Raw genomic sequence first — 7,789 nt, 5'->3', positions numbered from 1 at the left:
GGGTTTGGGATGTTTGTGATTACCAAATAAGGGGACTCTAGAAGCAGCTGTTTACTGAGTGCAGAGCTGGGAGAGGGTAAGGGAAGGAACTGGACATGAATGTCAGCATCACAGAGCACAATTTTAAAGTTGTAGAAATTATAAGATTAGAAAAGAGAGAAGGGCCAGGCGGTGGTGGCACACACCTTGAATCTCAGAACTCAAGTATCAGAGGCAGGTGGATCTCTGAGTTTGAGGCCAGCCTGGTCTAGAGAGAGAGAGAGAGAGAGAGAGAGAGAGAGAGAGAGAGAGAGAGAGAGAGAGAGAGAGAGAGAGAGAGAGAGAGTTCTAGGACAACCAGGGCTACACAGAGAAAACTTCTATTGAAAAACCAAAAGGAAAAAGAAAGAGGGAGAAGAGAACTGAGAACAGATCCTTGCTGCTATTTAACATTGAAAGACAGACAAGAGAGAACTTTAATGAGGGCAACACCTAGCTGGTGGTGAGATGGAGGGAGACCAGGAGAATGCTATGTAGAAAGCTACTAACTCATCCTATGGTTACTGGACTCTCCACCAAAGTTCAAGTGCAATGACTCCCACAACATTAAATTATTCAAACGGCTGTCTGTTAATTAAGAAGCAACGAGAAGCATTTAGAGGGCAGAAAAATAGCTCAGCAGATAAAGGCACTTGCTGTGAATCCTAGTTAGGTTCCCGTTGCTTGATAAAGCACCAAGAACAAGAGCAGCTTGGGGAGGAACCGGTTTGTTTAGCTCGCACTTCTATGACAGTCCATCATAAATTGAAGTCAGGGCAGGAACTCAAGGCAGGGACCTGGAGGCAGGAACTGAGGCAGAGGCCATGGAGGGGTGCTACTTACTGGCTTGCTCAGCCTGCTTTCTTATAAACCCTAGGGCCACTTGTCCAGAGATGGCCTCACCCACAAAGGGTTGGGGGTCCTCCCACATCAATCACTGATTAAGAAAATGCCCCCCCACAGATTTGCCTGCATGCCAGTCTGGCAGGGGCATTTCCTCGACTGAGGTTCCCTCTTCCCAAATGACTCTAGCTCACTATGCAATCCTGACACCCTGAGTTTGATCCCCAAACCCATGTAAAAGTAGGGGAGAACCAATTCCATAAAATTGCCATAACACACCCATACCCACACATACACTACTAATATAATATCATAGAGAAAGAAAAGTTTAAAAACATTTAATCATTGACTTAAAATAGTAGGGTTCTGACTAACATCTATTTTAATCATCTCATATATTTAATCATGTTTTCACTAAAAATAAGCTGCACAAAATGAACTTGAACTGATGTCCCAACCTGCCATTCTTTTCTATCAGTCACCACTTAATGTCTCTTTATGACATTTTGATTCTTTTTGCATAAAAATCCAAATGATACATTTTTTTCCTAAATGATTACTACTGTCTGCATGTTTTAAATTTCAAAAGAAAAGGTTAGTTATGTTCATTTTAGAGAGATTTGTGATTATTATTAAAGTCTTCAACTCAAGTTTGGGGTAGAGAGCTGAGCTACAAAAATTAATATTTGGTAAGTGAAAGATTCTTTCTAGTTTTGGCCCATGGTTGTTTGAATTGTTTGAGCTAAACCTTGTTTGTATCAGTGGGCTGTTTTAGGACTCCTTTAGAACTACACTCTCTTCCAGGGATGGAACCTCTGCTCCTATTGGAAAAGCAACAAAAACATCTCACTGTTGTAGAATATTATTTTAAGAAGCATTACATTTGTTTATACTGTGGGATATTTGTTTAACGATGCAAAGATGTGTTGCATTCTTTTATGTTGCATTTGTTTAGCTCTGTGAAGCTGTGTTACTGTGCCTGCCTAAAACACCTGATTGGTCTAATAAAGAGTTGAACAGCCAATAGTGAGGCAGGAGAAAGGATAGGCGGGGCTGGCAGACAGAAAGAATTAATAGAAGGAGAAATCTTGGAGGAAAAGAAGAAAGAGCAAGAGACTAGGAGAGGAGGATGCTAGGGGCCAGCCACACAGCCACACAGCCACACAGCCAGTCACAAAATAAGAGTGAAAGTAAGATATACAGAAGTAAGAAAAGGAAAAAGCCCAGAGGAAAAAATGATGATGGGATAATTTAAAGTTAAGAAAAGCTGGCAAGAAACAAGCCAAGGCCAGGCATTCATAAGTAATAATAAGCCTCCTTGTGTGAATTATTGGGGAGCTTGGTGGTGGGCCTCCCAAAGAGCAAAAACAACCAACAGCATCTCACCCATTTTAAAAGCCAGCAGAAGTATATCCCGAAAAAGATGGATGTGTAAATAAGGTACATAATATTCTTGTGTGACTCACGGCGATCTCTTTTCAATTCTAAGAGCTGAGATTCATCTTAATATGTCAGTAAGTTCTATCAATGTTTAGGTTGAGAAAATAAAGCCTATCGGGTTATATTAATTGTCTAATGCCACTTAACTAGTTATTGAGACTCAAATCCAGGTATACCACTTACACAGCAGTCCTCAACATTGTGAAGATTTACTCTAAAGGAAAAGAACACAGGACTAGAGTGATAGCTCAGGGTAAAAAGCTTTACTTCTAAGCATGGTGTTTGCTCAGAACCCAATTTTTAAGAAAAAGGTGGGGGGGACATGGTGGCATGTCTGTCCTCTTAGCACTGAGAAAGTGAGGACAAATAGGTCTCTTGGGTTTCCTGCCCAGGGTGAAGATGTGGATATTTTCATTCATTGGAAATATCATGATTCAATGATGTGAAATGTGGCCACAAAGCAAATTAAGCCTAAGCTGGGGGCTCAGAGGCTTTAGGGGGGAAGCATCACATTGCTTGGGTTTTGGTGCCATTTTAAGAACACTGAAAGGTGCTGGAGAGATGGCTCAGAGGTTAAGAACACTGGCTGTTCTTCCAGAGGTCCTGAGTTCAATTCCCAGCAACTACACGGTGGCTCACAACCACCTGTAATGAGATCTGGTGCCCTCTTCTGGCCTGCAGGTATACATGCAGGCAGAACACTGTATACATAATAAATAGATAAATCTTAAAAAAAAAAAAAAAAAAAAAAAAAAAGCCGGGTGGTGGTGGCGCACACCTTTAATCCCAGCACTCGGGAGGCAGAGCCAGGCGGATCTCTATGAGTTCAAGGCCAGCCTGGTCTACAGAGCAAGATCCAGGACAGGCACCAAAACTACACAGAGAAACGCTGTCTCGGGGGGGGGGGGGGGGGGGGGGACACCGAAAGTAAAAGGTGTGTGTGGAAGCTGGCCAGAGTAGAAATCTGCAAGCTATATCCTCAGCAAAGCATCTGAAAGGTTAGCATATTAATTAGGAAATAATCAGAAGGTTCTAATTCACCCGTTGGGTACTCTCTATATTCACAGAGTAAGAACCGTCTTCTGGTGACTGCAGAGACGTTGACTGGTATCCCAGAAGGTTGGGAGCCACGGTGAAGGTTATAGGTAGCGAGGGGAACAGCCACGTGTCAAAACATGTTTTCAAGACATTGCCATGGCAGTTCCACTGAGAGTATGCTGTGGAGAGTAGGGTGGAGAGTAGGCATGGCGGACACATGCAGACAAACCAGAAGAGTTATGGCAACAATCGCGGCAAGAGTTGAGAGCTGCTTAGGCCAGGGTGAGAAAGGTGGAGGAGGAAAAGAAAAGTGTCTGCATCGGGGATATAATTAGAATTCGGAATGTGCTTCATAGAGTTAAAAACATAGAACATGTACCAGGCATGACGGTTCACACCTTTAATCCCAGCACTCCAGAAGCAGAGGCAGGTGGATCCCCGTGAGTTCCAGGCTAGACCAAGCTGTAGAGTGAGATCCTGTCCATATATATTTGAATATAAATGCTTTAAATCTCTGTGGTCCAGAGGACAGCTCCAGGACCCCTGGGGGGAGTGAGGAAGGGTGGGATTCACCTATATTGTTTTCTCTCCTCCCCTCTGTTCCTCTCTCCTCCCCTTCCCTCCCCTCTCCTCCCCATCCCCCTCCTTCCTTTGAGTAGGCAGCTTTCAACACATCACACTCTCCTGGTCTCCCTCCATCTCACCACCAGCTAGGTGTCGCCCTCATTAAAAGTTATTTCTTATCTTGTCAATCTCTCAATGTTAAATAACAGCAAGGGCCAGTTCTCTCTCTCTCTCTCTCTCTCTCTCTCTCTCTCTCTCTCTCTCTCTCTCTCTGTTTTTCAATAGGTTTTCTCTGTGTAGCCTGGTTGTCCTAGAACTCATTCCCTCTGTCTTCCTCTCCATCTATCCTCCTCTCCTCTCCTCCCTCCCCCTCCCCTCCCCTCTCCTGTCCTCTTCTCTCCTCTCCTTTCCTCTCCTCTGTCTTAACATTTGACACAGGAGAAAAGATTCGTTACTGTCAGAAACATAGAATTTCAAAAGGAAAAGAGCAACATAAATTGCAAAGAATAAAACTGGTATTACATTATTGCAATGATCTAAGAAGGAGATGTCTCACTAACTAGAAAAGGAGAACAGAATGACTCGAACCTCTGGCTTGAAGAGTCCCTTGGCGTTATGGCTTCCTCAGCTTTAAGTCTTGTTGGCATTCCTTCGTTCAGCTCAAGTGAGTTCTTCCCATTCTAACCAGGGAGATTCATCACCTACCTTTCTTGATATTTTTAATCTTGAAACTCTATCTTGAGAAAACAGTATTAATTGGAGGTCCCTCAACACCGAGGTCCTGCACATTCTGGTTATGAGACAGTTGCTGTACTTTCTGCCTCCAAATCAACGTGTGTGTTACCTTGGTTACTGTTTATTTCAGACGCAGCCATCTAATCTCAGTTTGAATGCAGTCATTGTTAACTCGATCAGTTTGAGAAATGAGTAGGACTTTAATGAGACACAGCTTTGGCTAACGTTCGCATTCTTGTTTTGAAAGAGGATTAACCACGGGGAGAAGGACACATCCTGAACAAGGGACATGCCCTCGCATAGGATAGAGTCCTGACTGATTTTAAAAAATTAATTAAAACAAACAAAAGGAAGAAAGCTGAGCAACAGCATTGCCCTTTTTTCTGAGTCCCGGTCCATTGAGATGTGAGCAGTGCCAGCCACCCACTCCTGCTGGCTTAAATATCACCATGCCTTCCTTGCCATAATGGACTGTACCCCCAAAACTGTAATCCAAAATAAACCGCTCCTCCCATGAGCTGCATGGTCACAGCAGTAACAGAATAATGACCAACGCACTGAAGAGCTGGCCAAGCCTAGGTCACATGCCTGGTTTCATGAGGGTTCCCAGCGGGAGGCACCCCCACAGGTCTTCTCCAAAGAAAACCCCATGTGATAGAAGAGATGTCGCTCCCAAAGGGAGAGCTGAGGTATTGTGTGAGATGCCAGACAGGCTTTGAAATGAGTAGCAAGAGACTGAGCGCTTACTCTCAAGCAGAAAAATCACGGAGAAGTATTTTATGGTGGACATAAAAATATGTCCTGATGACTTGGAGGAATGGACTGAGTTGGTGGAATAATAAATCCCTTGTCACTTGAGGAACTCAAGTGGAAGCAGGAGCTGGAATATTGTTGCTGGTGAGGTGTCTACAAACCGTTACATAACTGGCTATTTAGGGTTCTCTGTAGGAAAAGACATTTAAAGTTCTTAACTATTTGACATCATGGGCTATTGAATATATGTACATAAATATATAGATATCAATGATAAAGCAACTTCATCTTTTACTTATCTTCAAATAATTGTCTCAGATTGTGAACTGCCACACTTCCAAGCCCCTGGCTCCCTCTAATCGTCCACGCTAAGGTAGCTTCGTCCTGAGTGAAGGTACCGTCTTTCTTGGTCACGGAGCACAGTAGAGATCATTCTATTCTTCAAAGCTAAGTGTGCTCTGAGACATAGGAGCTGTGGGAACCCTAAGGGCCCCAGGATGACGTTTCCCACCTCAACACGAAGCCTGTTGTGAACCAGGGCCTCTGGTACCATGGGAGCAGGGGAAGTGCTTTGGCTTCCTTTTGAGACCCTGGTCAATCTGTCTCCCCATCAGTTCAATTCTTTTTTTTTTAAACTATTGACCATTTGTCTTTATCTCTGCTAATAACTGGCTACCTAGACTTTTGTGGAATAACTGTCCTGACCACGTGTATTAGTCAGAGTTCGATACTGGAAATCGAGACCGAACTATTTAAAACAGATTCAATAACAAGAATTAGCCAGGCATGGTGGCACACACCTTTAGTACCAGCACGCTGGAGGCAGACGCAGAGGGATTTCTGTGAATTCAAGGTCAGCCTGGTCTACATAGAGAGTTACAGGCTAGCCAGGGCTACATGGTGAGACCATGCCTTAAAAATAAAAAGTTAAAAAAAAAAATAAATAAATAGAAAGGAATCTGTTCATTACAAAAGTCACCAGAAATGCCAGAATCATGATAAGCCAAGATCAAGACTCATATGACACTTCTCTCTCTGGGGAGCCATCTCCTCTGCCATAATTAGGAAGGTAGGGAACTGAGAATCTACCCTTAGAACTCTTCAAGTTAAAAACAAAGTCAAGCAGGTGCTGTAGCTGCAATACAGGAAGTTCGAGCCTGCTTCTGCTGCTGCTACAGAGCCTCTTAGCATGCCCGAAACTAAGAACTCTGCATCGCGGAGACCACCATGTGCCCGCAACCAACTACACCTGCCCTCAGTAGGGAACTATAAGGAGGAGGAAGAGCGTGGCCGCATCCTAAACAGGTGGAGCTGGATCTCACCGATGGTCATCCATCAAATGTAGAACTCTGGGGACAAGAATGTCCGGAAATTTTGGTATTTAGTTTTCCACCTGCTGGACTGCAGAAAGAAATGGAAATAAGTGCTGACCGTCATGTTCTGCACACCACGCTCATGAGTAGTGGAAATCCCAGTGAGCGTATTAATGCAGACGGAGATGGGTAGCAAAGGAAGAGCTTGGGGTAAGGAGAGCAAAGTATAACGGTGCCGATGCATGCACACGCCATAGTGAGCCCCATTGCTTTCTACACTAAAATATTTAATTTTAAAAAGGAAAAATATGATTCTGTGCATGACAAATCATCTGGAATGCCCCAAGGACAGAAAACATTTCAAGTACCAAGTAAATACAGCAAGTCCGAAGATACAGGGACAATTTTCAATTTTTTTTCCCATGTAAGCCATGAGCTGCTTTCAGAAATTAATGTCAATTGTAACTTAAAAATACCATTTACAATATAGTTTGAGAACATGAACTATTCAAGGGCAGATTTTTTAAAATATCCATAATATATGAACACTTAACATTTCCAGGTAGGGCTAGTGAGATGGTTAGCAAATAGAGGCAATGGCCACCAATCCTGAAGACCGGAGTTCAGTACCCGGGAGTGATGTGTGGAAGGAGGTGACTAACTCCTGAGAAGATGCCCTCTGCCCCCCACATATACCCTGAGACACACATTCCTACACACACACACACACACACACACACACACACACACACACACACACACTGAATAATAGCTTAAGACAGAAGATTGTGAGGTATTCCTAAGAGACGACCTAACTAAATTAAGAGTTTCATCGTGTTCATAAGTTGGAAGCCATTACTATTACTAAAATGACTGTCCTTCCCAAACTGGCCTTTAAGGCCAATGCAGGCCTAATCAAAATCCCAGCAGGTTTTCTAAACTGAGTATTTCTAATCTGATTCGAAATTTACATGGAAACTCAAAGTCTTAAAGTGCTCAAACTAATGCTGGGGGTCAGGGGAACCCTGTGGCATTTTGAATGTCTTTGAACCCTCCTCACAAGTTGATATACAAATGGTTAGTAA

This window comes from Peromyscus leucopus, chromosome 18 (assembly GCF_004664715.2).
Source record: "Peromyscus leucopus breed LL Stock chromosome 18, UCI_PerLeu_2.1, whole genome shotgun sequence".
NCBI classification, from domain to species: Eukaryota; Metazoa; Chordata; class Mammalia; order Rodentia; family Cricetidae; genus Peromyscus; species Peromyscus leucopus.
The sequence above is the reverse complement of the archived record's forward strand: the minus strand, read 5'-3'. Positions refer to the sequence as shown.